This window comes from Aquarana catesbeiana, linkage group LG06 (genome assembly GCF_042186555.1).
Source record: "Aquarana catesbeiana isolate 2022-GZ linkage group LG06, ASM4218655v1, whole genome shotgun sequence".
NCBI classification, from domain to species: Eukaryota; Metazoa; Chordata; class Amphibia; order Anura; family Ranidae; genus Aquarana; species Aquarana catesbeiana.
Genome location: NC_133329.1, coordinates 116,214,912 through 116,222,149, shown reverse-complemented (window position 1 = coordinate 116,222,149; position 7,238 = coordinate 116,214,912).

Here is a 7,238-nt window from a genome sequence, read left to right as displayed (position 1 = left end):
CCAGGTCACCCTCTTTGCTGTATTAACCCCTACTAATGTACCACAACTGGGTATGTAGGGAGAGGCTGGCAACCTACTGTTGTGATAACCACAGTGTCTCTGCTATAAGAGGAAGCTGTGGCTGGTGGTTTTTAGCAGTAGCTTCTGGGCTATTTTTGTTATGGAGACCCCAGGTCCTGCACTGCACCACTCAGTAAATACAGGTGGAAGGGGAAAAAATGCCTTACCTACCTCTTTCCCATCTGAGGTGGTTTAGGCACACTCGCTCCTCTGCACCACTTGTCCACCATACAGCATCTCTGATGTAGGAGGGAGCTGTGGCTGGTGTCTTTAGCAAAAGCTTCTGGGCTATTTGAATCCAGACCCCAGGGGAGATTATCTCAAATGCCCAGAAACCATCTGGCTGGGATTGGGGATTTTTGACTCACCGTTGTCGTCTTCCCCTTTTTCCACAGCCACCGGGCTTGCTTTTCCATCCTTATGGTCCACACGCAAGGAGGATAGCCGCCAAAGTGCCCCCCCCCCCCACAACTGCGGTCCCTTTAGGGAGCTGCAAGGTTAGGCTGTGTCCTGCTCTGTCCAGTCAGTATATACACATGGGGGGGGGGGGGCAATGCCGTACGTTCCTCATTCCCATGAGGTGGTTTAGGCAGACATTCACCATAGTAAACTGGTGCCTCCTCGAAAGGAGGATGTGGGCGCCTGCTCCTGCTGACTCTCAACCTTCCCTTCTGGGTAAGAACGCGGGTCGTTCAGGCGGTGCCCTCCCCAGCAGCCCACGCGAGCTACCAGGGACCCAGGAGTCAGGGGATACGATCCCCCTGGAAAGAACCGACGGCCAGCACCCCCGTCTGAAAGGACTTCCGGACAGGTAAGGGGGGGAGACAGGATAAAGGCCCCTGAAGTTCTGGGGATACCACTGTACCCAGGGGCCTTCAGCTCTCAGGGGGGCTTTCCCAGTTTCTGCTGCCCCCCCTGAGGAAAGGATAGGGGAACCCCCCGGGAAGGATAAATATATCCCGCCAGACCCAGAGGCTTCCCAGGCATTTGGTCCGGCTCCCAGGGGGAGACCACCAGCCCCAGGCTTCGGTCATTTGGAAAAAAACAAACAGTTTCGCCGTGTAGGGAGAAACACAATCAAAAACTGAGGATCAGGGGGAAGGGTGTGGACTTAAAACAGCGGTTGATTGATTGTGTTTCCTGTGGGGAGGAGCCTCTCATCTCTCAGGTGTGCCGTCCTGGAAGATGACTTGAGAAAATATATATATATATAATGTTTGGGGGTTCAAAGTAATTTTATTGCAAAAAAATAACTTTTTCATGTAAACAAAAAGTGTCAGAAAGGGCTTTGTCTTCAAGTGATTAGAAGAGTGGGTGATGTGTGACATAAGCTTCTAAATTTGTGCATAAAATGCCAGGACAGTTCAACCCCCCCCCCCCCCAAATGACCCCATTTTGGAAAGTAGACACCCCAAGCTATTTGCTGAGAGGCATGTCGAGTCCATGGAATATTTTATATTGTGACACAAGTTGCGGGAAAAAGACACATTTTTTTTTTTTTTATGCACAAAGTTGTCACTAAATGATATATTGCTCAAACATGCCATGGGAATATGTGAAATTACACCCCAAAATACATTTTGTTGCTTCTCCTGAGTACGGGGATACCACATGTGTGGGACTTTTTGGGAGCCTAGCCGCGTATGGGACCCCGAAAACCAAGCACCGCCTTCAGGCTTTCTAAGGGCGTAAATTTTTGATTTCACTCTTCACTGCCTATCACAGTTTCGGAAGCCATGGAATGCCCAGGTGGCACAAACCCCCCCCCCCCAAATGACCCCATTTTGGAAAGTAGACACCCCAAGCTATTTGCTGAGAGGTATAGTGAGTATTTTGCAGATCTCACTTTTTGTCACAAAGTTTTGAAAATTGAAAAAAGAAAAAAAAAATTTTTCTTATCTTTCTTCATTTTCAAAAACAAATGAGAGCTGCAAAATACTCACCATGCCTCTCAGCAAATAGCTTGAGGTGTCTACTTTCCAAAATGGGGACATTGGGGGGGGGGGGGGGGGGGTTGTGCTATCTTGGCATTTTAGAGCCTTCGAAATTGTGATAGGTAGTGAGGAGTGAAATCAAAAATTTATGCCCTTAGAAATCCTGAAGGCGGTGATTGGATTTCGGGGCCCCGTATGCAGCTAGGCTCCCAAAAAGTCCCACACATGTGGTATCCCCGTACTCAGGAGAAGCAGCAGAATGTATTTTGGGGTGTAATTCAACATATGCCCATGGCATGTTTGAGCAATAAATCCTTTAGTGACAACTTTGTGCAAAAAAAAAAAAAAAAAGTTTGTCACTTTCCCGCAACTTGTGGCAAAATATAAAATATTCCATGGACTCAACATGCCTCTCAGCAAATAGCTTGGGGTGTCTACTTTCCAAAATGGGGTCATTTAGGGGGTTTTGTGCCATCTGGGCATTTTATGGCCTTCAAAACTGTGATAGGTAGTGAGGAGTGAAATCAAAAATTTACGCCCCCAGAAATCCTGAAGGCGGTGATTGGTTTTCGGGGCCCCGTACGCGGCTAGGCTCCCAAAAAGTCCCACACATGTGGTATCCCCATACTCAGGAGAAGCAGCTAAATGTATTTTGGGGAGCAATTTCAAATATAACCATGGCATGTGTGAGCAATATATCATTTAGTGCCAACTTTTTGTAAAATTTTTTTTCTTTTTTTTTATCATTATTCAATCACTTGGGACAAAAAAAATGTAATATTTAATGGGCTAAACATGCCTCTCAGTAATTTCCTTGGGGTGTCTACTTTCCAAAATGGGGTCATTGGGGGGGGGGGGGGGGTTGTACTGCCCTGCCATTTTAGCACCTCAAGAAATGACATAGGCAGTCATAAACTAAAAGCTGTGTAAATTCCAGAAAATGTACCCTAGTTTGTAGACGCTATAACTTTTGCGCAAACCAATAAATATATGCTTATTGACTTTTTTTTTACCAAAGACATGTGGCCGAATACATTTTGGCCTAAATGTATGACTAAAATTGAGTTTATTGGATTTTTTTTTAAATAAAAGTAGAAAATATCATTTTTTTTCAAAATTTTCGGTCTTTTTCTGTTTATAGCGCAAAAAATAAAAACCGCAGAGGTGATCAAATACCATCAAAAGAAAGCTCTATTTGTGGGAAAAAAAAGCACACAAATTTCGTTTGGGTACAGCATTGCATGACCACGCAATTAGCAGTTAAAGCGACGTAGTGCCAAATTGTAACAAGTGCTCTGGTCAGGAAGGGGGTAAATCTTTCCGGGGCTGAAGTGGTTAAAGAAAATAGGATTTTTATAACAGCTTACCTGTAAAATCCTTTTCTTGGAGTACATCATGGGACACAGAGCCCAAGTTAATAACTTAATGGGTATATAGGCACCTTCAGGTGATGGACACGTGTATACCCAATCCAGAAAGTTCACTCCCTATATGACCCCTCCTCCTATCAGGAGTACCTCAGTTTTTGTAGCAAAGCAATATACTTAAACCAAAAAAGAGGGGAGGGACCTCTGTGTCCCATGATGTACTTCAAGAAAAGGATTTTACAGGTAAGCTGTTATAAAAATCCTATTTTCTTTATCGTACATCGTGGGGCACAGAGCCCAAGTTAATAACTTAATGGGACGTCCTATAGCAATGCAATTTGAGGGGAGGGGGACACAACCCGCAGGGAACCCCCAGACTTGAGGACCTATACTGCTGCCTGCAGCACACTGCGCCCAAAGGCGATATCCTCATACCTCCTTACATCCACTTGATAAAACTTAGTGAATGTATGCACTGAAGACCAAGTTGCAGCTTTACAGATCTGAGCCAAGGAGGCCTGGTGACGCACTGCCCAAGAAGCACTAACCGCCCTGCTAGAGTGCGCTTTGACTTGAAAAGGAGAAATCTTACCCCTTAAATTATAAGTCTGAATTATAACTTGCCGAATTCACTTAGCGACAGTGGATTTTGACACTGCCTCTCCTTTCTTAGGACCCTCTGGCAGAATAAATAAGACATCAGTCTTACGAATCTGAGCAGTTACCTTTAAATAGATTTTCACTGCTCTCACCACATCAAGACAATGTAGTGACTTCTCTTCCCTGGAACATAGTTTTGGAAAAAACAATGGCAGGACAATATATCTTGATTCAGGTGAAAGCCTGAAACCACTTTTGGCAAAAAGTCTGGAGTCACCACTCTGTCCTCATGAATAATCAAGTATGGCTCTTTACAAGAAAGAGCAGCCAATTCCGAAACCCTCCTTGCTGAGGATATAGCAACCAAGAACACCAGCTTCCTTGTCAGAAGGACTAAGGGAATATGCTGTATAGGTTCAAATGGCTGTTTTTGTAACACTGACAAAACTAAGTTCAAGTCCCAAGGGTTCAAAGGAGGTTTGACTGGCGGATTAAGCCGCATCACCACTTGTATAAAACCCCGGACTAAAGAATGTGTAGCAAGCGGTCTTTAAAATAAGACCGATAAAGCTGAGACTTGGCCTTTAATAGTACTCAAGGCCAATTTCATCTCTACCCCTAATTGTAGAAAGGCAAGAATTCTGCCTATGATATACCTCCGAGGGTGCCAACCCTTGGATTCACACCAGGAAACATAAGCCCTCCAGACTCTATAATATATAGTCCTGGAGGCTGGCTTCTTTGCATTATTCAAGGTAGAGATAACTGACCTGGAAAGCCCACGTTTCTTCAGAATGTGGGTTTCAATAGCCAAGCCATTAAATTTAGTGTTCGTAAGGTAGGATGGAATATCGTCCCCTGTGAGAGTAGGTCTGGCCATAGTGGAAGGGATCATGGATCCTCCACTGCCATCTTTACGATTTCTGCATACCATGACCTTCTGGGCCATGCCGGTGCTACCAGAATTACCGTCTTTCTTTCCAGCTTGACCCTGCAAAGAAGTCGAGGCAGCAACTGAACGCATCTGTTCCGCATGAGAGTGGATCCCTTGTCCTGGACACAAAGTTGACTAACTTCATGTTGAATCTGGACGCTAGAAGTTCTATGTTCGGAGTCCCCCATCTTTGGCAAATAGCCCAAAAAATGTCAGGGAGAAGAGACCATTCCCCCTGAAATAACTGCTGGCGACTCAAGCAGTCCGTCTGCCAATTCTCTACTCCCGGAATGAAGACTGCCGATAGCATTGGAACATTCCTTTCTGCCCAAGTTAGAATATGGTTCACCTCTCTCTGCGCTGAGAGACTCTTGGTGCCCCCTTGGTGATTGATATAGGCCACAGCTCTGGCATTGTCGGATTGGATCCTGACAGGACAATCCCGTAACCTGGAAGTCCAGGCCTTCAGAGCCAGACGCACTGCCCGAATCTCTAGGATATTGATGGGCAAGGTTTTTTCGGTTCTTGACCACTGTCCCTGGACAGTTGTCTTTTCTAGTACTGCTCCCTGAAAGGCTGGCTTCTGTCGTTACCACTTTCCAGATAACTGATCTGAAGGTTCTTCCTTTTAGCAGATTCTGGGTTAGTAAACACCAACTGAGGCTTTGGGACACCCTTGGGGACAGCCGCATTGGCAAGTCTAAAGCTTGAATTGTTTTGTTCCAAGTAGACAGGACACTGTTTTGCAAAAGTCTTGAATGGAACTGGGCATAGGGAACTGCTTCGAATGAAGCCACCATCTTTCCTAGCAACCTCATGCAAAGGCGAATGGAGGGATCACCTTTTGACCTGACCATCCGCACCAACTCTCTTATGGAGTTGATCTTTGCCTGAGGCACATGCAAAGGCTGTGAAGGTTTTAAGGAACCCAAGGAAGAAACCAAGCTTTCAGCAGATTCCGTTAGGGGTAACATAAAAAAGTAGAACAAACCATCTCTGTAAGAGACTGTATCAGCAATTTCTCAGATTGCGAGGCTGAAAAAGGTTCATCTACCATTGTTTCCTCCGCAGAGGAATCATCGGTTTGTCTTTCCTCCTGATCGCCTGAGGGTAACACCGCATCCTGTGCCCACTGTTCTCCTTGCAAAGGGTCTAAAGTGGGGAAGGGGGATCTAGCACGCTTCCTATCCATTTGAATGGAGGATGCGAATAAAGCCACTAATCTTCCTTCCAGGCCCTGCAGGGTGAAGGAAAAGACATCTTTGATCACGTATACAGGGGCTGAGATGTGAGAAGCAGTTGCACCATCAATTTGTTTCAATGGCTTACCCTGGCTTGCCATAATTGGTATTTCAGGCGAGGATGACAGTGTGGAGACACGACTGGAGTTCCTAGCGCCTGGGGGTGAAACTGTTGGTGCCTTTTTGGTCTTTGTGGTGTCTTTTTTGGTACGCATAGTCCTAAGCACAAAAGCAGAGGCACTAATAAATTGCACTTAATCGCTGAACATAGTCATGATAGTGATGCCGCTATTAAGTTCAGCCTAGTGCTGGGAAAAATGTCCTTCCTGTATCAGGAATGCCACTTGCAACCCTTACGTGCCCCACCGCTCCATTGTCCCAGTGTAGGCTGCTTGCTTCTTCCTCGCTGTCGAGCAGAGACTGCTCCAGCTGATCCTTAAGCCTGCGTGCGTTCTCATGGACGTTGCACGGCGCCGTGCCTAGGCCCCGCCCCCTTCGTAAACCCACCCCCTCCTTTTCATTTGAAACATATTCCCGCGCTGGCGGCTTTCGGGTTCGCCTACCCAACACGGGGGGAGGCAGAGCCTACAGCAGGCAGAGGAAAATGACCAGTTACACTTACCGGTAACGGTGTTTCTGGGAAGTCTTCCAGGGTGACACCCTGAGAGATGACTGGTCCACCTGACAGGAAACACAATCAAAGAGGTTAAAACCCCTGCCCCTCCCTGTGCTCCTCAGTTGTGAAAAAGTATTGACCCACACCAGTGCACGAGAATGAAAATAAAGACCACAAAACTCTATACATTATTAATATACCTAAAAAGAGCGGGTGGGAAGTAGGCCTGCCATCCTGGAATACTTCCCAGAAACACTGTTACCGGTAAGTGTAACTGGTCATTTTCTCAAGTCGTCTTCCTGGACGGCACCCTGAGAGAAGAGCAAGTAGCTCAGGCCTAACTTTAGGGTGGCCAGATCCTGAGGAGACAGTAATTCCACTCTATAATGCCTCAGGAAGGTGTTCTGGCTTGTCCATGTAGCAGCTTTACATATCTGCTCCACCGAAGCTCCAGCCCTTTCTGCCCAAGAGGTCACCAGAGATCGA